The sequence below is a fragment of the Festucalex cinctus genome, chromosome 1 (genome assembly GCF_051991245.1).
Source record: "Festucalex cinctus isolate MCC-2025b chromosome 1, RoL_Fcin_1.0, whole genome shotgun sequence".
NCBI lineage: Eukaryota > Metazoa > Chordata > Actinopteri > Syngnathiformes > Syngnathidae > Festucalex > Festucalex cinctus.
Genome location: NC_135411.1, coordinates 69,406,020 through 69,429,881, shown reverse-complemented (window position 1 = coordinate 69,429,881; position 23,862 = coordinate 69,406,020). Strand labels below are relative to the sequence as shown.

At 38.5% G+C, this 23,862-nt stretch overlaps 1 protein-coding gene across 1 annotated transcript in view; it reads right to left on the bottom strand.

Moving 5' to 3' along the window:
• The window catches only part of LOC144006004 (all-trans-retinol 13,14-reductase-like), a 209,166-nt gene that overhangs the window by 37,920 nt on the left and 147,384 nt on the right, over positions 1-23,862 (bottom strand). The gene's annotated exons all lie outside the window — the stretch shown is intronic.

Here is a 23,862-nt window from a genome sequence, read left to right as displayed (position 1 = left end):
ACAGTGTGCTGTACGATGACGCCACTGGAAAATATAAATTTATTTTCTAGTGTCACGCCTTTCTTTTAAGGAAAACGTCATTTTTTGAAGGATGGGAGACCAACGCCTTTGCTACTTCAGCAAAGTAAGGGACAGAGAATTATTCGTACTTTTCACAAAGAATGGTACCAAAGGAAAGATTAGCTTTGTGGATGTGCTTTGATTAACTGGCTGTTTCACTTTAGGATGTTTGGCATTGCTATTGCTAACTTGATTTTGTGAGGAATTGGGCTGTTTTACAGGGAGATGCCCACGTTATTACTTCCTTTCCGGGAGTCCGAACGGGTTTTTATTAATTCATTGACATTCCTGACAATGAAATTGTCCGGTTTTCGTTGTTGGCAAATGGGAGGCGGAGTGCATTAGTGCACTACCGTGATGGGTATGGAGTAAGATTACTGTCAAAAAGACGTATGCGTGATTAAGGATTCGTATCCATAATAGTAACAATCCGTGTGTTTTCAATGTTTTCATGTGAATACAAATCAAAATTGCGTGGGTGTGAATTAATTTATTGTGACTACAAATCTAAATAATGTGGGTTTACATTTTTTTCTTATGACTACAAATCCAAATAATTTGGGTTTGCATTTTTTTCTTGTGACTACGAATCTAAAACCTGTGAGTGTAATGCCTTTTCAACACAACTCTCACTTCTACGACTACAAAGCTTGAGTCCACACAAGTTCACGGCTGTGCAAGAATCTCTTCTGTGGATTGCTTTTTACGAGTACGAATTTCAATATGCAAATTTGGATGACGTCACGCCTGAATCACAGGGGAAACTAGTCGAGCACCAATTCCTCCACCCGCGCATACGTCAAAGAACGAAGATGGCGGACGCTAGCAGGATGGAGGGAGCTTCGAACAGCTCAGCAGAAGCGTCATCATCACAGCAGGTAAAGTTAACAACGTGAATATCCAATTTATTTGCAATTTATTAGGGCCCGAGCAGCGACCGCTGCTATTCTTCTTCTTCTTCTACTTCTTCTTCTTCGTCGTCTTCTTCTTCTTTATTCTCCGCAAACGATCGCGATTTTGGGTCATCTCAAGACCTGAGACGACAATTGGGCAAAAAATATTTCGGAATACTATATGACGGGGTCGGGGCATCAAGTATTGCCTTTAAAATTTCATTTGTCCAGAAAGAGAAAATGCTTAATAACTCCCATGTTCAAGCTCCAAAAAATCTTAAACTTCTCATGCAACTTAATAGTCACGGCCTGAAAACATCTATATAATAAAATTCTGTTATACATATAGCGTCACCTAGTGGTGACAATAAATGTCATATTTTACGTTTTTAGCTACTGTGCCAAGCTCGTTGAAGGTATCCAGTTGAAAATTCGTCAGAAAAGCCTTAAGATGTTGATCATGCCCCACAGTGAATATTGTAACTTTTCGCCAAAGGGCGTGGCCGTTATGGTGCCGCAAAGTCTGATGACTTTTCGTGACAATAAAAGCTGCTTTAACTTGAACCAGATGATCCTATCTTCTCAAAATTTCACAATTGATAAGAGTCCAGCCCTTAACACATCTACAAACATATATTTCATCTTACTGATAGCGCCACCTACTGGCACTTTTTTTTCTTACTGATTTTTCTTTAATGTTTTTCTCAACCATGTTAACTGATACTACCTCATATTTGCTCAGAAGAGGGTTTCGGCCTTCATGATGCCACAACACGAAGTTTGTGGGTTTTCACGAATCGCTGTGGGCGTGGCTAAGCTCTGTTCGCCAAGAGAAAATCGCCAATTTTGAGGGTCTAAACATGCACAGAAACTCATGAAACTTGGCACACACATCTGGCCTGGCAAAATTAGCAATATTTTATTGTGTATTGTGCTATTTTTACAAAAATGACTCAATAGCGCCCCCTAGAATTTTTTAACAAAGCAGCCCCGGTTGTACGCTTAAGCAAGATCTTCGGAAATTTTTAGGTGTATGAGGGAGCCCAGGACCTACAGAAAAGTCTCTTGGACCCATTTGCTAAAATGAACAGGAAGTGAGCTACAAATTTTTGAATGTCCCATTTTTGACAATTTTTGCACATTTACAGGGGGCATACTTTTGCCCATTTCTCCTACACGTTTCATCTAATTTGCTTCAAACTTGACCTGGACCATGTCAAGACCTGAGCCAACGACTTTTCGAAATACTAGATGATGAGGGCGGAACATAAAATTTTGTGTTTTCAGATGAAAAAGGATATGCTTAATAACTCCCCGGTACATGCTCCAACAAATCCCAAACTTGACATGTCTGTTTATAGTCAAGGCCTGAAGGTATCTCTATGACAGTGGTGTCCAAAATACGGCCCGGGGGCCATTTGCGGCCCGCCATCCATTTTTTAGTGGCCCGCGACATATGCTAAAAATGGCATTTAACTCAGTTAAAATAAATTAATAAAAATGAATATTTTTGGAGAAGGTCAAAGTAAGAAGGGAAGGTGTCGAAAAACACAGGTGCCATTAAACGTTATTTTAGCTAACGAAAACTAACGAAATAAGTAGAACTAAAATTTAAAAAAAATATTTTGTAAACGAAATAAAACAAAAAATGAAAATGCTTTTTAAAAAACGAAAACTAACAAACTGCATTTTATGTTTACAAAACTAACTCTAATTATAGCAAACATGTCCTTTGTTTTAGTCTTTGGTAATTAATTTAATGCATCAGTCTTTGGGGATAATTTCAAATGTGATTTTTAAATTTTTATTTTGATATAAACCGGAATAATAACGACTGAAAGTATGTCACACAGAAGTGACATCATCTAGCAGCAGCCAATAGAAAAGCATCTTCAGATGAATGGCTCCTATGGTGTTTTTTAAATATTGCGCACAAGTAATACACATTAAAAAAAAAAAAAAAAAAAAAAAAAAAACTAAAAATAATACTGAAACTAAGCATTTAGAACTAAAACTAATAAAAACTAACAGAATCAACCCTGAAAACTAATTAAAACTAATTAAATTTAAAAAACTAAACTCAAAATAAAAACAAATAAAAAAATCCAATACTATAATAACCCTACTGCCATATTACAAATAAATTGCTTTATGTACTGTAGCAGTTTTCTAAATATGCAAAAGGACAAATAAATTATTTGTACAATTTTTATGACTAAACACAATTTCTCTTCATAACATTATGTGGCCCTTGCGTCCTTCTGATTTTTTGTATGTGAAATGAAAAAGTTTGGACACCCCTGCTCTATGACAACATTCAGTTATATATACAGCGCCACCTTGCCCTTGACGCGTAAAAAAAAAATACTCTACTTGTGATATTTTTACAAAAATTGTAAACTCATTCTAAGTGTGATAACTAAGTCATTTATGAATATTATTTTACTTTCCACCACTCAAAATATTCACTCGCATCAGACCTATACAAACATACGTACTTTTTTATTTATTTTGATACCTCTATAATAGAAAATGGGTCTGTAGCGCCCCCTACATAGGTTAAATGTATCCCTGTACCGTTACGATTGTCCTACGGCAAAATTGTGTGGCACCTGTAGCACATCCAGATGAACAAAAACCTCTTTTATAGGTGTACCCTAAAATAGACAGGAAGTGCGATATGAGTATTTGAACGTCCAATTTTGGCCCATTTTTGCACATTTTCAGGGGTCATACTTTTGCCCCCTAATCCTACATGGTTAACCCGATTGATTTCAAACTTGGGCTGTACCATCTCAACACCTGGGACAACATCATGGTAAAAATCTAAAGTTTTTGACATACTATATGACAGTGGCGAGGCATCAAATTTTGAGTTTCAAAACTCTTACTAAACATAGCATTGCCGGTTGTACATTGAACCGAGAGCTATGAAAATTGGTACACATATGCCTACGACCTACAAAAAAGTCTGTTGGTGCCATATGCTAAACCTAACAGGAAGTCCGCCAGAGGCGCGGCATCAAATTTGGCGTTTCAAAATTCTTACTTAATGAAGCATTCCCGGCTGTATGTTTCACCAAGAGTTACCAAAATTTGCAGACATGTGTAACATACATACATAATTCTACATAAAACTCTTTGAACCATATGCTAAACCTAACAGGAAGTCCGCCATTTTGATTTACTTTGGAACATGTTGCCATTTTTTTGGCCATTTCATAGGGGTCTTATTTTAACGAACTCCTCCTACAGTGTTTATCTGATCATCTTCAAACTTTGTGTGATTCATCTTAAGATATTGAAGATGAAAAGTTATTGAAAGCTTTTTATTTCATCGCACTCTATTGCAGAAGCATGCACTGTTTGCACATTTTGAGTTCAAAAATTCCTCTTTAACGAAGCATTCCCAGTTGTACGTTTCACTTAGCGCTATGATAATTTGGAGGCAGACATAAGAGCCCACGATGTTCAAAAAAGTCTCTTGGAACCATTTGCTAAACCAAACAGGAAGTCGGCCATTTTGATTTACGCTGGGATTTGCAGCCATTTTTTTGTGGCCTTTTTTAGAGGTCATATTTTAACGATTATTATTATGAAATTAATTGAAACACATGAAACTTGGCACACACATCTGACCTGGAAAAATGAGCAATATTTTGTTGTGGATTGTGCTATTTTTACAAAAATGTCTCAATAGATCCCCCTAGAAATTTTGAACGAAGCAGCCCCAGTTGCACGTTTAAGCAAGATCTATGGAAACTTTTAGGTGTATGAGGGAGCCCAAGACCTACAAAAAAGTCTCCTTGACCCATATGCTAAAATGAACAGAAAGTGAGCTACGAATTTTTGAATGTCCCAATTTTGACGATTTTTGCACATTTACAGGGGGCATACTTTTGCCCATTTCTCCTACACGTTTCATCTAATTTGCTTCAAACTTGACCTGGACCATGTCAAGACCTGAGCCAACGACTTTTCGAAATACTAGATGATGAGGGCGGGACATCAAATTTTGTGTTTTCAGATGAAAAAGGATATGTCCCATTTTTGACGATTTTTGCACATTTACAGGGGGCATACTTTTGCCCACTTCTTCTCCACGTTTCATCCGACTGAGTTAAGACTTGGCCTGGACCATGTCAAGACCTGAGCCAACGACAAGGGGAAAAATTTTGACTTTTCGAAATACTATATGATGAGGGCGGGGCATCAAAATTTGTGTTTCGCAATGAAAAAGGATATGCTTGATAACTCCCCGGTACATGCTCCAAAAAATCCCAAACTTGACATGTATGTTTATCGTCAAGGCCTGAAGTTATCTCTATGACAACATTCAGTTATATATGCAGCGCCACGTAGCCCTTGAGGCATGAAAAAAAAATACCCCACATATGGTATTTTGTACAAAAAATGTAAATTCATTCTAAGTGTGATAACGAAGTCATTTATGAATATTCTTTTAGTTTCCACCACTCAAAATGTTCACTGGCATCAGACTTATCCAAACATATATATATTTTTATTTATTTTTGATAGCCTCTATGGACATTAAAAGCAATATCGTGAATGAAGGATATGCTTAATAACTCCACGGTACATGCTCCAAAAAAAATCCCACACTTGACATGTATGCTTATAATCAAGGCCTGAAGGTATCTCTATGACAACATTCAGTTATAAATACAGCGCCACCTAGCCCTTGAGGCTTATATAAAAAAAAATAAAAAATACCCCACATACGGTATTTTGTACAAAAAATTTACACTCATTCTAAGTGTGATAACTAAGTCATTTATGAATATTCTTTTAGTTTCCACCACTCAAATTGTTCACTGGCTTGACACCGATCCAAACGTATGTATGTTTCCATTTTGTTTTATTCATTTTTGATTGCCCCTTTGGACAATAAAAGTAACATTGTGCAATGAGTACAACGAGCGATGATGTGTATATACACTTTTACAAAAAAATACCAATCAGGGCAACTCATTGCCTAAAAATAAAAAAGGACGCTGATTTTTGCAGGTCTTAACAATCACCAAAACCCGTTGAGCTTGACACACACACTGGCAAAAAAATATTCTACATGTAAACGTTTATTATGCCATTTTCAAAGAAATTTTGCTTCCAATATGCCAGTACCCCAATGTGCCAGTACCCCAACATGCAAGTACCACAACGTGCAAGGACCCCAACGTGGCCCGGGCTGCGAGGGCCCTTTATAGCTGCTCGCAGCTCTAGTTATTATTATTATTAGGGCCCGAGCAGCGACCGCTGCGAGGTCCCTATTGTTTTTCAAGGAATTCTTATTATTCTTCTTTTTATTTTTAGGGCCCGAGCAGCGACTGCTGCGAGGTCCCTATTGTTCCTGAAGGAATTCTTCTTCTTCTTCTTCTTTTTCTTTGTTATTATTCTTTTCCGCAAACAACCACATTTTTGAGGCACTAAACATGAACAAAAACTCACCAAACTTTACATGCAGATCGGGCCTGGCGAAAAATTTTATATTTTAAAGTCGCCATACATGATAACAGAAAAATGGCTCTGTAGCGCCACCTACATAGGTTTAACGGATCCCTGTCCCGCTACGATTGTCATATCGCTATGAAAATTGTGTGGCACCTGTAGCACATCCAGATGAACAAAAACCTCTTTGATATGTGTACCCTAAAATAGACAGAAAGTGAGGTATGAGTATTTGAATGTCCAATTTTGGCCCATTTTTGCACATTTACAGGGGTCATACTTTTGCCCGCTTCTCCTACACGGTTAACCCGATTGACTTCAAACTTGGGCTGTACCATCTCAACACCTGGGACAACATCATGGTAAAAAATCTAAAGTTTTTGACATACTATATGACGGTGGCGGGGCATCAAATTTACAGTTTCAAAATTCTTACTTAACGAAGCATTGCCGGTGGTACGTTTAATCTAGAGCTACGAAAATTGGTACACATATGTAACAGACTATGATCTACAAAAAAGCCTGTTGGTGCCATATGCTAAACCTAACAGGAAGTCCGGCAGAGGCGAGGCATCAAATTTTGTGTTTCAAAATTCTTACTTAATGAAGCATTCCCGGCTGTACATTTCACCTAGAGTTACCAAAATTTGAAGACATATGTAACAGCCCTCAAGGTACAAAAAACTCTTTTTGAACCATATGCTAAACCGAACAGGAAGTCCGCCATTTTGATTTACTTTGGAACGTATTGCCATTTTTTGGGCCATTTCATAGGGGTCTTATTTTAACGAACTCCTCCTACAGAGTTTATCCGATCATCTCCAAACTTGGTGTGATTCATCTTAAGATATTGAAGATGAAAAGTTATTGAAAGCGCTTTATTTCGTCGCACGCTGTTGCCGTGGCATGCACAGTTTGCAAAGGAAAAAATTCCTTCCTAATGAAGCATTCCCAGTTGTACGAAGCAGCTAGAGCTACGAAAATTTGGAGACAAATGTAACAGCCCACGATGTACAAAAAAGTCTCTTGCTGCTTTGTACTAAACCCAACAGGAAGTCCCGTAGGGGCCGGGCATCACATTTTGAGGTAAAAAACTCCTCTTTAACGAAGCATTCCCGGTTGTACGTTTCACCTAGCGCTATGATAATTTAGAGGCATACATAAGAGTCCACGATGTACAAAAAAGTCTCTTGGAACCATGTGCTAAACCAAACAGGAAGTCCGCCATTTTGATTTACGTTGGGATTTGTAGCCATTTTTTGTGGCCTTTTTTAGGGGTCATATTTTAACGAACTCCTCCTACAAAATTTATCCGACTGTCTTCAAACTTGGTGTGCTTCATCTTAAGATGTTTAAGATGCAAAGTTATCGAAAGTTATTTATTTTGTCGCATGCCGTTGTCATGGCGATGCATTGTTTGCCAAGTAAAATGCTGCTTTTTTTTTTTGTCTAACCATGTGCAAAAACTCATGAAACTTTACACACACATCAGGCTTGTCATAAGCATGAATATTTTAGAGATATCTTATTCAATTTGCAATAAATGGTTCAATAGCGCCCTCTAGACATTTTTATGAAGCTTTTGCAAATGTTTTGTGTTTTATGATTCAGCTAGATTTGTAAAAATTGGGATACCTATCAGCCTAAGACTTACAAAAAGGTTTCTAAAGCCATATGCTGAATCAAACAGGAAGTCTGTCATTTTTGGGGGCCTTTTATAGGGGTCATATTTTCAACAGAACTTATCAGATCGTCTTCATTCTTTGGCGTGTTTCATCTTAAGATATTTAAGATGAAAAGTTATTGAATTTTTTTATTTTGTCACACTCCTTTGCTGTAGCCATGCATTGTTTGTGAAGAAAAATGCTTTTTTGAGAGTCTAAATATGGGCGAAAACTCACAAAACTTTGCACACACACCAGACCTGTCTGGAACATGAATATTTTATTTAGAGATTTGTTGTCCAATTTGTAATAAATGGCTCAATAGCGCCCTCTAGACATTTTTATGAAGTCTTTCCGATTATATGATTCAGCTAGATGTGTGAATATTGGCAGGCATGCCTAATATATTCAAAAAGTATTCTATATAGCCATGTGCCAATCCATTTTGATTTTATTTTGTTAATTGTGCATCATTTTTGGCCTTTCCATGAAACTTTACAAACACAAAGCATGGCAAAAACATTTACAATTTAGATGGTTTCCTATTTGACAGTACCCCAACATGCCAGGACCCCGACATGCAAATACCCCAACGTGGCCCGGGTTGCGAGGGCCCTTTATAGCTGCTCGCAGCTCTAGTTTGTTATTATTCTTTTCCGCAAACAATCACATTTTTGCGACACTAAACGTGAACGAAAACTCACCAAACTTTACACACACGTCAGGCCTGGTGAAAAATTTGATATTTTAAAGTCGCCATAGGTGATAACAGAAAAATGGCTCCATAGCGCCACCTACATAGGTTAAACAGATCCCTGTCCCGCTACGATTGTCCGACGGCTATGAAAATTGTGTGGCACCTGTAGCACATCCAGATGAACAAAAACCTCTTTGATGTGTGTACCCTAAAATAGACAGGAAGTGAGATATGAGTATTTAAATGTCCAATTTTGGCCAATTTTTGCACATTTACAGGGGTCATACTTTTGCCTGCTTCTCCTACACGGTTAATCCAATTGACTTCAAACTTGGGATGTACCATCTCAAGACCTGGGACAACACCATGGTAAAAAATCAAAAGTTTTCGACATACTATATTACGGCGGTGGGGCATCAAATTTAGAGTTTCAAAACTCTTACGTAGTATTGCCGGTTGTATGTTTAACCTAGAGCTACGAAAATTGGTACACATATGTAACAGACTATGACCTACAAAAAAGTCTGTTGGTGCCATATGCTAAACCCAACAGGAAGTCCGCCAGAGGTGGGGCATCAAATTTTGAGTTTCAAAATTCTTACTTAATGAAGCATTCCCGGCTGTACGTTTCACCTAGAGTTACCAAAATTTAAAGACATATGTAACAGCCCTCAAGGTACAAAAAACTCTTTTTGAACCATATGCTAAACCTAACAGAAAGTCCACCATTTTGATTTACTTTGGAACGTGTTCCCATTTTTTTGGCCATTTCATAGGGGTCCTATTTTAACGAACTCCTCTTACAGAGTTTATCCGATCATCTTCAAACTTGGTGTGATTCATCTTAAGATGTTGAAGATGAAAAGTTATTGAAAGCTTTTTATTTCGCTGCACGCTGTTGTCGTGGCATGCACTTGTTTGCAAAGGAAAAAAATTCTTCTTAATGAAGAATTCTCAGTTGTACGAAGCAGCTAGAGCTACGAAAATTTGTAGACATATGTAACAGCCCACGATGTACAAAAAAAGTCTCTTGCTGCTTTGTGCTAAACCCAACAGGAAGTCCCGCAAGGGCCGGGCATCACTTTTTGAGCTAAAAAACTCCTCTTTAACGAAGCATTCCCGGTTGTACCTTTCACCTAGCGCTATGATAATTTGGAGGCATACATAAGAGCCCACGATGTACAAAAAAGTCTTTTAGAACCATATGCTAAGCCAAACAGGAAGTCCGGCATTTTGATTTACTTTGCTATTTGTAGCCATTTTTTGGGGGCCTTTTATAGGCCTCATATTTTCCACAAAACTTATCAGATTGTCTTCATTCTTTGGCATGTTTCATCTGAAGTATTGCCGGTTATACGTTTAATCTAGAGCTACGAAAATTGGTACACATATGTAACAGACTATGTTCTACAAAAAAGCCTGTTGGTGCCATATGCTAAACCTAACAGGAAGTCCGCCAGAGGCAGGGCATCAAATTTTGCATTTCAAAATTTTTACTTAATGACGCATTTCCGGCTGTACGTTTCACCTAGAGTGACCAAAATTTGAAGACATATGTAACAGCCCTCGAGGTACAAAAAACTCTTTTTGAACCATATGCTAAACCTAACAGGAAGTCTGCCATTTTGATTTACTTTGGAACATGTTGCCATTTTTTTGGCCATTTCATAGGGGTCTTATTTTAACGAACTCCTCCTACAGAGTTTATCCGATCATCTTCAAACTTGGTGTGATTCATCTTAAGATGTTGACGATGAAAAGTTATTGAAAGCTTTTTATTTCGTCGCACGCTGTTGTCGTGGCATGCACTGTTGGCAAAGGGAAAAAAAAATCCTTCTTAATGCAGCGTTCCCAGTTGGACGAAGCAGCTCGAGCTACAAAAATTTGTAGACATATGTACACATTTGTCCACATATATATATTTACATATGCATGTAAAAAAATTATGTCAGGCTAAACTAAATGGTTGATTAGGCCCCACACATTTTCACCTTACCATACCCGGCCCTCTTTGCAAAAGGTTTGAACACTCCTGGCCTAAACCTAGGTGTATACTCAAACTATGCACGCACATAAAGCCTGGAACAAAATGTGTAATTTAGAGGGTTCTTGTTTTGTTTTTTGTATTCCTTATATTTCATGTCATTATACTTGACACACTATTTTTACTACTCACTGAATCAGTTATAAGAACATTTAATTGATACAATCCAATCACATCCTAGAGAATTGAAAACACATTCAATCATGAGGTTGTTAAGACACATTTACTTCTGTAGCACTTAACCACAAACAAGTTGCGACATCCCCTGATCTAACCCTCCAACCGGGCAAGGAAAAACTTTCAGGGGTCATATTTTAACGAACCCCTCCTACAAAATTTATCCGACTGTCTTCAAACTTGGTGTGTTTCATCTTAAGATGTTTAAGATGCAAAGTAATCGAAAGTTTTTTATTTTGTAACACGCTGTTGCCATAGCAATGCATTGTTTGTCAAGTGCTGCTTTTTTTTTTTTATACACATGAAAACTCATGGAACTTTGCAAACACATCAGACTTGTCATGAACATGAATTTTCAGAGATTTATTGTGCAATTTGCAATAAATAGCGCCCTCTAGACCTTTTTATGAAGCATTTCCGATTGTATGATTATGCTAGACCTACAAAAAAGTATTATGTAGCCATTTGCCAAACCAAAGAGGAAGTCCGCTATTTTGATTTTATTTTGGGAATTATACATCATTTTTGGCCTTTTTCATTCAACTTTGCACAGACAAGGCATGGAAAAAACTAACATTTTAAATGGTCCTTGTTCCATGTAACAGTTGTCAAGTGCTGCTTTTTTTTTTTTTTTATACACATGAAAACTCATGAAACTTTGCAAACACATCAGACTTGTCATGAACATGAATTTTCAGAGATTTATTGTGCAATTTGCAATAAATAGCGCCCTCTAGACATTTTTATGAAGCATTTCCGATTGTATGATTATGCTAGACCTACAAAAAAGTATTATGTAGCCATTTGCCAAACCAAAGAGGAAGTCCGCTATTTTGATTTTATTTTGGGAATTATACATCATTTTTGGCCTTCTTCATTAAACTTTGCACAGACAAGGCATGGAAAAAACTAACATTTTAAATGGTCCTTGTTCCATGTAACAGTACCCCAACGTGCCAGTACCCTGACGTGCAAGTAACCCAACGTTGTGCTCAATAGCGCCCTCTATGCATTTTTATGGAGCATTTCCAATTGTATGATTCAAGCGATACACAACTAAAGATGACTTGACCTAGATTTGTGAAAACTGGGAGGCATACCTATTAGCTTAAGACCTACAAAAAGTATTCTGTAGCCGTATGCTAAACCTAAAAGGAAGTCCGCCATTTTGAATTTATTTTGGGAATTGCGCACCATATTTTGCGTTTTGATTAAACTTTGCACACACAAGGCTTGTCAAAAACATTTTAGATGGTCCTTGTCCTATTTGACAGTACCCCAACGTGCCAGTACCCCGACGTGCAAGTACCCCAACGTGGCACGCCTTTGCTGTAGCGATGCATTGTTTGCAAAGAATTATTTTTTTTATATGATTCAGCTAGATGTGTGAATATTGGGAGGCATACCTATCAGCCGAATACCTCGACAAAGCATTCCATAGCAATGTGAACAAACACAAAAAGCATGGCAAAACATTTACAATTTAGACGGTTTCTTATGAAACAGTACCCTAACGTGCCAGTACCCCGACGTGCAAATACCCCAACGTGGCACGGGTTGCGAGGGCCCTTTATAGCTGCTCGCAGCTCTAGTTATTAGGGCCCGAGCAGCGACCGCTGCGAGGTCCCTATTGTTTTTGTAAAAATTATTATTAATATTATTAGGGCCCGAGCAGCGACCGCTGCGAGGTCCCTATTGTTTTTGTAAAAATTATTATTATTATTATTATTATTATTATTATTAGGGCCCGAGCAGCGACCGCTGCGAGGTCCCTATTGTTTTTGTAAAAATTATTATTAGGGCCCGAGCAGCGACCGCTGCGAGGTCCCTATTGTTTTTGTAAAAATTATTATTATTATTATTATTATTATTATTATTATTATTATTATTATTATTATTATTATTATTCTTCTTTATTCTCCGCAAACGATCGCGATTTTGGGTACCTAAACATTCACGAAAACTCACCGAACTTTGCACACTCCTCAGGCCCGGCGAAAAATTTGATATTATTAAGTTGTCATAACAATGCGACTCGATAGCGCCCCCTAGCGTAGAAAAATAAAAACCAAGCCCGGTACGTTTGAGCTAGAGCAACAAAAATTGGCAGGCACGTGTAGCACCCCGAGACGCACAAAAAAGTCTATAGGGACCATGTAGCTAAAATGTACAGGAAGTGAGCTATGAATTTTTTTATGTCCAATTTTGGCCTATTTTGGCACATTCACTGTGGTCATGCTTTTTCCCCCTTTGCAAACATTTTTCATCCAATTGACTTCAAACTTGGCATTTATCATCTCAAGACCTGAGAGAAAAACTGGGCAAAACATCTTGCCTTTTTGAAATACTATATGACGGGGGCGGGGCATCAAATATTGCCTTTAAAATTTCATTTGTCCAGAAAGAGCAAATGCTTAATAACTCCCATGTTCAAGCTCCAAAAAATCTCAAACTTCTCAGGCAACGTAATAGTCACGGCCTGAAAACATCTATATGATAAAATTCAGTTATACATATAGCGCCACCTAGTGGTTACAATAAATGTCATACTTTACGTTTTTAGCTACTGTGCTGAGCTTGTTGAAGGGATCCATTTGAAAATTGGTCAGAAAAGCCTTAAGATGTTGATCATGCCCCACACCGAATATTGTAACTTTTCGCCAAAGGGCGTGGCCGCTACGGTGACGCAAAGTCTGAAGATTTTTCGTGAAAATAAAAGCTGCATTAACTTGACCGAGATGATCCTATCTTCTCAAAATTTCACACATTTGATGAGAGTCCAGCCCTAAAGACATCTACTGACTTATATTTCATCTAACTGATAGCGCCACCTAGTGGCAATTTTTTTTCTTACGAATTTTCTTCTACGTTTTTCTCCAAACACGTTAACTGGACCTACCTCATATTTGCTCAGATGAGGGTTTCGGCCTTCATGATGTCACAACACGAAGTTTGTGAGTTTTCGCGAATTGCTGTGGGTGTGGCTAAGCGCTGTTAGCCAAGAAAACAACGCCAGTTTTGAGGGTCTAAACATGCACAGAAACTCATGAAACTTGGCACACACATCTGGCCTGGTAAAATGAGCAATATTTTATTGTTGATTGTGCTATTTTTACAAAAATGACTCAATAGCGCCCCCTAGAAGTTTTTAACGAAGCAGCCCCGGTTGTACGTTTAAGCAAGAACGACGAATATTTTTAGGTGTATGAGGGAGCCCAAGACCTACAAAAAAGTCTCTTGGACCCATATGCTAAAATGAACAGGAAGTGAGCTACGAATTTTTTAATGTCCCATTTTTGACAATTTTTGCACATTCACAGGGCGCAGACTTTTGCCCACTTCTCCTACACGTTTCATCTGACTGAGTTAAGACTTGACCTGGACCATGTCAAGACCTGAGCCAACGACAGGGGGAAAAATCTTGACCTTTCGAAATACTATATGATGAAGGCGGGGCATCAAAATTTGTGTTTCGCACTGAAAAAGGATATGCTTAATAACTCCCCGGTACATGCTCCAAAAAATCCCAAACTTGACATGTATGTTTATCGTCAAGGCCTGAAGCTATCTCTATGACAACATTCAGTTATATATGCAGCGCCACCTAGCCCTTGAGGCATAAAAAAAAAATACCCCACATACGGTATTTTGTAAAAAAAATGTAAACTCATTCTAAGTGTGATAACTAAGTCATTTATGAATATTCTTTTAGTTTCCACCACTCAAAATGTTCACTGGCATCAGACTTATCCAAACATATATATATTTTTATTTATTTTTGATAGCCTCTGTGGACATTAAAAGCAATATCGTGAATGAAGGATATGCTTAATAACTCCACGGTACATGCTCCAAAAAAAATCCCACACTTGACATGTATGCTTATAATCAAGGCCTGAAGGTATCTCTATGACAACATTCAGTTATAAATACAGCGCCACCTAGCCCTTGAGGCTTATATAAAAAAAAAGAAAAAATACCCCACATACGGTATTTTGTACAAAAAATGTACACTCATTCTAAGTGTGATAACTAAGTCATTTATGAATATTCTTTTAGTTTCCACCACTCAAATTGTTCACTGGCTTCACACCGATCCAAACGTATGTACGTTTCCATTTTGTTTTATTCATTTTTGATTGCCCCTTTGGACAATAAAAGTAACATTGTGCAATGAGTACAACGAGCGATGATGTGTATATACACTTTTACAAAAAAATACCAATCAGGGCAACTCATTGCCTAAAAATAAAAAAGGACGCTGATTTTTGCAGGTCTTAACAATCACCAAAACCCGTTGAGCTTGACACACACACTGGCAAAAAAATATTCTACATGTAAACGTTTATTATGCCATTTTCAAAGAAATTTTGCTTCCAATATGCCAGTACCCCAATGTGCCAGTACCCCAACGTGCAAGGACCCCAACGTGGCCCGGGCTGCGAGGGCCCTTTATAGCTGCTCGCAGCTCTAGTTAGGGCCCGAGCAGCGACCGCTGCGAGGTCCCTATTGTTTTTGTAAAAATTATTATTATTATTATTAGGGCCCGAGCAGCGACCGCTGCGAGGTCCCTATTGTTTTTGTAAAAATTATTATTATTATTATTATTATTATTATTATTATTAGGGCCCGAGCAGCTACCGCTGCGAGGTCCCTATTGTTTTTCGATCGGATTATTATTATTAGGGCCCGAGCAGCGACCGCTGCGAGGTCCCTATTGTTTTTGTAAAAATTATTATTATTATTATTATTATTATTATTATTATTATTATTATTATTCTTCTTCTTCTTCTTTATTCTCCGCAAACGATCGCGATTTTGGGTACCTAAACATTCACGAAAACTCACCGAACTTTGCACACTCCTCAGGCCCGGCGAAAAATTTGATATTATTAAGTCGTCATAACAATGCGACTCGATAGCGCCCCCTAGCGTAGAAAAATAAAAACCAAGCCCGGCACGTTTGAGCTAGAGCAACAAAAATTGGCAGGCACGTGTAGCACCCCGAGACGCACAAAAAAGTCTATTGGGACCATGTAGCTAAAATGTACAGGAAGTGAGCTATGAATTTTTTTATGTCCAATTTTGGCCTATTTTGGCACATTCACTGTGGTCATGCTTTTTCCCCCTTTGCAAACATTTTTCATCCAATTGACTTCAAACTTGGCATTTATCATCTCAAGACCTGAGAGAAAAACTGGGCAAAACATCTTGCCTTTTTGAAATACTATATGACGGGGGCGGGGCATCAAATATTGCCTTTAAAATTTCATTTGTCCAGAAAGAGCAAATGCTTAATAACTCCCATGTTCAAGCTCCAAAAAATCTCAAACTTCTCAGGCAACGTAATAGTCACGGCCTGAAAACATCTATATGATAAAATTCAGTTATACATATAGCGCCACCTAGTGGTTACAATAAATGTCATACTTTACGTTTTTAGCTACTGTGCTGAGCTTGTTGAAGGGATCCATTTGAAAATTGGTCAGAAAAGGCTTAAGATGTTGATCATGCCCCACACCGAATATTGTAACTTTTCGCCAAAGGGCGTGGCCGCTACGGTGACGCAAAGTCTGAAGATTTTTCGTGAAAATAAAAGCTGCATTAACTTGACCGAGATGATCCTATCTTCTCAAAATTTCACACATTTGATGAGAGTCCAGCCCTAAAGACATCTACTGACTTATATTTCATCTAACTGATAGCGCCACCTAGTGGCAATTTTTTTTATTACGAATTTTCTTCTACGTTTTTCTCCAAACACGTTAACTGGACCTACCTCATATTTGCTCAGATGAGGGTTTCGGCCTTCATGATGTCACAACACGAAGTTTGTGAGTTTTCGCGAATTGCTGTGGGTGTGGCTAAGCGCTGTTCGCCAAGAAAACAACGCCAGTTTTGAGGGTCTAAACATGCACAGAAACTCATGAAACTTGGCACACACATCTGGCCTGGTAAAATGAACAATATTTCATTGTTGATTGTGCTATTTTTACAAAAATGACTCAATAGCACCCCCTAGGAATTTTTAACGAAGCAGCCCCGGTTGTACGTTTAAACCAGATCTACGAATATTTTTAGGTGTATGAGGGAGCCCAAGACCTACAAAAAAGTCTCTTGGACCCATATGCTAAAATGAACAGGAAGTGAGCTACGAATTTTTGAATGTCCCATTTTTGACGATTTTTGCACATTCACAGGGCGCAGACTTTTGCCCACTTCTCCTACACGTTTCATCTGACGGAGTTAAGACTTGACCTGGACCATGTCAAGACCTGAGCCAACGACAGGGGGAAAAATCTTGACCTTTCGAAATACTATATGATGAAGGCGGGGCATCAAAATTTGTGTTTCGCACTGAAAAAGGATATGCTTAATAACTCCCCGGTACATGCTCCAAAAAATCCCAAACTTGACATGTATGTTTATCGTCAAGGCCTGAAGCTATCTCTATGACAACATTCAGTTATATATGTAGCGCCACCTAGCCCTTGAGGCATAAAAAAAAAATACCCCACATACGGTATTTTGTACAAAAAATGTAAACTCATTCTAAGTGTGATAACTCAGTCATTTATGAATATTCTTTTAGTTTCCACCACTCAAAATGTTGACTGGCATCAGACTTATCCAAACATATATATATTTTTATTTATTTTTGATAGCCTCTGTGGACATTAAAAGCAATATCGTGAATGAAGGATATGCTTAATAACTCCACGGTACATGCTCCAAAAAAAATCCCACACTTGACATGTATGCTTATAATCAAGGCCTGAAGGTATCTCGATGACAACATTCAGTTATAAATACAGCGCCACCTAGCCCTTGAGGCTTATATAAAAAAAAAAAAAACACATACGGTATTTTGTACAAAAAAATGTAAACTCATTCTAAGTGTGATGACTAAGTCATTTATGAATATTCTTTTAGTTTCCACCACTCAAATTGTTCACTGGCTTCACACCGATCCAAACGTATGTACGTTTCAATTTTGTTTTATTCATTTTTGATTGCCCCTTTGGACAATAAAAGTAACATTGTGCAATGAGTACAACGAGCGATGATGTATATATACACTTTTACAAAAAATACCAATCAGGGCAACTCATTGCCTAAAAATAAAAAAGGACGCTGATTTTTGCAGGTCTTAACAATCACCAAAACCCGTTGAGCTTGACACACACTGGCAAAAAAAATATTCTACATGTAAACGTTTATTATGCCATTTTCAAACAAATTTTGCTTCCAATATGCCAGTACCCCAACGTGCCAGTACCCCAACGTGCCAGTACCCTAACGTGCAAGTACCCCAACGTGCAAGGACTCCAACGTGGCCCGGGCTGCGAGGGCCCTTTATAGCTGCTCGCAGCTCTAGTTATTATTATTCTTCTTCTTCTTTATTCTCCGCAAACGATCGCGATTTTGGGTACCTAAACATTCACGAAAACTCACCGAACTTTGCACACTCCTCAGGCCCGGCGAAAAATTTGATATTATTAAGTCGTCATAACAATGCGACTCGATAGCGCCCCCTAGCGTAGAAAAATAAAAACCAAGCCCGGCACGTTTGAGCTAGAGCAACAAAAATCGGCAGGCACGTGTAGCACCCCAAGACGCACAAAAAAGTCTATTGGGACCATGTAGCTAAAATGTACAGGAAGTGAGCTATGAATTTTTTAATGTCCAATTTTGGCCTATTTTGGCACATTCACTGTGGTCATGCTTTTTCCCCCTTTGCAAACATTTTTCATCCAATTGACTTCAAACTTGGCATTTATCATCTCAAGACCTGAGAGAACAACTGGGCAAAACATCTTGCCTTTTTGAAATACTATATGACGGGGGCGGGGCATCAAATATTGCCTTTAAAATTTCATTTGTCCAGAAAGAGCAAATGCTTAATAACTCCCATGTTCAAGCTCCAAAAAATCTCAAACTTCTCAGGCAACGTAATAGTCACGGCCTGAAAACATCTATATGATAAAATGCAGTTATACATATAGCGCCACCTAGTGGTTACAATAAATGTCATACTTTACGTTTTTAGCTACTGTGCTGAGCTTGTTGAAGGGATCCATTTGAAAATTGGTCAGAAAAGCCTTAAGATGTTGATCATGCCCCACACCGAATATTGTAACTTTTCGCCAAAGGGCGTGGCCGCTACGGTGACGCAAAGTCTGAAGATTTTTCGTGAAAATAAAAGCTGCATTAACTTGACCGAGATGATCCTATCTTCTCAAAATTTCACACATTTGATGAGAGTCCAGCCCGAAAGACATCTACTGACTTATATTTCATCTAACTGATAGCGCCACCTAGTGGCAATTTTTTTTCTTACGAGTTTTCTTCTACGTTTTTCTCCAAACACGTTAACTGGACCTACCTCATATTTGCTCAGATGAGGGTTTCGGCCTTCATGATGTCACAACACGAAGTTTGTGAGTTTTCGCGAATTGCTGTGGGTGTGGCTAAGCGCTGTTCGCCAAGAAAACAACGCCAGTTTTGAGGGTCTAAACATGCACAGAAACTCATGAAACTTGGCACACACATCTGGCCTGGTAAAATGAGCAATATTTTATTGTTGATTGTGCTATTTTTACAAAAATGACTCAATAGCGCCCCCGAGAAGTTTTTAACGAAGCAGCCCCGGTTGTACGTTTAAGCAAGAACGACGAATATTTTTAGGTGTATGAGGGAGCCCAAGACCTACAAAAAAGTCTCTTGGACCCATATGCTAAAATGAACAGGAAGTGAGCTACGAATTTTTGAATGTCCCATTTTTGACTATTTTTGCACATTCACAGGGGGCAGACTTTTGCCCACTTCTCCTACACGTTTCATCTGACTGAGTTAAGACTTGACCTGGACCATGTCAAGACCTGAGCCAACGACAGGGGGAAAAATCTTGACCTTTCGAAATACTATATGATGAAGGCGGGGCATCAAAATTTGTGTTTCGCACTGAAAAAGGATATGCTTAATAACTCCCCGGTACATGCTCCAAAAAATCCCAAACTTGACATGCATGTTTATCGTCAAGGCCTGAAGCTATCTCTATGACAACATTCAGTTATATATGCAGTGCCACCTAGCCCTTGAGGCATAAAAAAAAAAATACCCCACATACGGTATTTTGTACAAAAAATGTAAACTCATTCTAAGTGTGATAACTAAGTCATTTATGAATATTCTTTTAGTTTCCACCACTCAAAATGTTCACTGGCATCAGACTTATCCAAACATATATATATTTTTATTTATTTTTGATAGCCTCTGTGGACATTAAAAGCAATATCGTGAATGAAGGATATGCTTAATAACTCCACGGTACATGCTCCAAAAAAAATCCCACACTTTACATGTATGCTTATAATCAAGGCCTGAAGGTATCTCGATGACAACATTCAGTTATAAATACAGCGCCACCTAGCCCTTGAGGCTTATATAAAAAAAAAAAACCACATACGGTATTTTGTACAAAAAATGTAAACTCATTCTAAGTGTGATGACTAAGTCATTTATGAATATTCTTTTAGTTTCCACCACTCAAATTGTTCACTGGCTTCACACCGATCCAAACGTATGTACGTTTCCATTTTGTTTTATTCATTTTTGATTGCCCCTTTGGACAATAAAAGTAACATTGTGCAATGAGTACAACGAGCGATGATGTGTATATACACTTTTACAAAAAATACCAATCAGGGCAACTCATTGCCTAAAAATAAAAAAGGACGCTGATTTTTGCAGGTCTTAACAATCACCAAAACCCGTTGAGCTTGACACACACACTGGCAAAAAATATTCTACATGTAAAGGTTTATTATGCCATTTTCAAAGAAATTTTGCTTCCAATATGCCAGTACCCCAACGTGCCAGTACCCCAACGTGCAAGGACCCCAACGTGGCCCGGGCTGCGAGGGCCCTTTATAGCTGCTCGCAGCTCTAGTTAGGGCCCGAGCAGCGACCGCTGCGAGGTCCCTCTTGTTTTTGTAAGAATTATTATTATTATTCTTCTTCTTCTTCTCCGTAAACGATCGCATTTTTGAGGGCCTAAACATTTACGAAAACTCACCAAACTTTGCAGTCTCTTCGGGCCCGGCGAAAAATTTGATATTATGTAGTTGTCATAACAACGCGACTCTATAGCGCCACCTAGCGTAGAAAAATAAAAACCAATCCCGGTCCGTTTGAGCTAGAGCTACGAAAAATGGCAGGCACGTGTAGCACTACGAGACGCACAAAAAAGTCAGTGGAAGCCATTTCCTAAAATGTACAGGAAGTGAGCTATGAATTTTTTAATGTCCAATTTTGGCCTATTTTGGCACATTCACTGTGGTCATGCTTTTTCCCCCTATGCAAACATTTTTCATCCCATTGACTTTAAACTTGGCATTTATCATCTCAAGACTTAAGAGAAAAACTAGGCAAAAAATCTTGCGTTTTCGAAATACTATATGACGGGGGCGGGGCATCAAATATTGCCTTTAAAATTTCATTTGTCCAGAAAGAGCAAATGCTGAATAACTCCCATGTACAAGCTCCAAAAAATCTCAAACTTCTCAGGCAACGTAATAGTCACGGCCTGAAAACACCTATATGAAAAAATTCAGTTATACATATAGCGCCACCTAGTGGTTACAATAAATGTCATACTTTACGTTTTTAGCTACTGTGCTGAGCTCGTTGAAGGGATCCAGTTGAAAATTGGTCAGAAAAGCCTTAAGATGTTGATGATGCCCCACACCGAATATTGTAACTTTTCGCCAAAGGGCGTGGCCGCTACGGTGACGCAAAGTCTGAAGATTTTTCGTGACAATAAAAGCTGCATGAACTTGACCGAGATGATCCTATCTTCTCAAAATTTCACACATTTGATGAGAGTCCAGCCCTAAAGACATCTACGAACTTATATTTCATCTAACTGATAGCGCCACCTAGTGGCAATTTTTTTTCTTACGAATTTTCTTGTACATTTTTCTCCAAACACGTTAACTGGACCAACCTCATATTTGCTCAGATGGGGGTTTCGGCCTTCATGATGTCACAACACGAAGTTTGTGAGTTTTCGCGAATCGCTGTGGGCGTGGCTAAGCACTGTTCACCAAGAAAACAACGCTAGTTTTGATGGTCTAAACATGCGCAGAAACTCATGAAACTTGGCACACACATCTGGCCTGGCAAAATGAGCAATATTTTATCATGTATTGTCCTATTTTTACAAAAATGACTCAATAGCGCCCCCTAGAAATTTTTAACGAAGCAGCCCCGATTGTACGTTTAAGCAAGATCTACGAAAATTTTTAGGTGTATGAGGGAGTCCATGACCTACAAAAAAGTCTCTTGGACCCATGTGCTAAAATGAACAGGAAGTGAGCTATGAATTTTTGAATGTCCCATTTTTGACGATTTTTGCACATTTTCAGGGGGCATACTTTTGCCCACTTCTCCTACACATTTCATCCGACTGACTTTAGACTTGACCTGGACCATGTCAAGACCTGAGCCAACTACAGGCAGAAAAATCTTGACTTTTGGAAATACTATATGATGAGGGCGGGGCATCAAATTTTGTGTTTCGCACTGAAAAAGGATATGCTTAATAACTCCCCGGTACATGCTCCAAAAAATCCCAAACTTGACATGTATGTTTATAGTCAAAGCCTGAAGGTATCTCTATGACAAAATTCAGTTATATATGCAGCGCCACCTAGCCCTTCAGGCGTGAAAAAAAAATACCCCACATACGGTATTTTGTACAAAAAATGTCAACTCATTCTAAGTGTGATAACTCCCATGTTCAAGCTCCAAAAAATCTCAAACTTCTCAGGCAACGTAATAGTCACGGCCTGAAAGCATCTATATGATAAAATTCAGTTATACATATAGCGCCACCTAGTGGTAACAATAAATGTCATACTTTACGTTTTTAGCTACTGTGCCGAGCTCGTTGAAGGGATCCAGTTGAAAATTGGTCAGAAAAGCCTTAAGATGTTGATCATGCCCCACACCGAATATTGTAACTTTTCGCCAAAGGGCGTGGCCGCTACGGTGACGCAAAGTCCGAAAATTTTTCGTGACAATAAAAGCTGCATGAACTTGACCGAGATGATCCTATCTTCTCAAAATTTCACACATTTGATGAGAGTCCAGCCCTAAAGACATCTACGAACTTATATTTCATCTTACTGATAGCGCCACCTAGTGGCAATTTTTTTTCTTACGAATTTTCTTGTACATTTTTCTCCAAACACGTTAACTGGACCAACCTCATATTTGCTCAGATGAGGGTTTCGGCCTTCATGATGTCACAACACGAAGTTTGTGAGTTTTCGCGAATCGCTGTGGGCGTGGCTAAGCACTGTTCGCCAAGAAAACAACGCTAGTTTTGAGGGTCTAAACATGCGCAGAAACTCATGAAACTTGGCACACACATCTGGCCTGGTAAAATGAACAATATTTTATTGTTGATTGTACTATTTTTACAAAAATGACTCAATAGCGCCCCCTAGAAATTTTTAACGAAGCAGCCCCGATTCTACGTTTAAGCAAGATCTACGAAAATTTTTACGTGTATGACGGAGCCAAAGACCTACAAAAAAGTCTCTTGGACCCATATGCTAAAATGAACAGGAAGTGAGGTACGAATTTTTGAATGTCCCATTTTTGACGATTTTTGCACATTTTCAGGGGGCATACTTTTGCCCACTTCTCCTACATGTTTTATCCGACTGACTTATGACTTGACCTGGACCATGCCAAGACCTGAGCCAACAACAGACGGAAAAATCTTGACTTTTGGAAATACTATATGATGAGCGCGGGGCATCAAAATTTGTGTTTCGCACTGAAAAA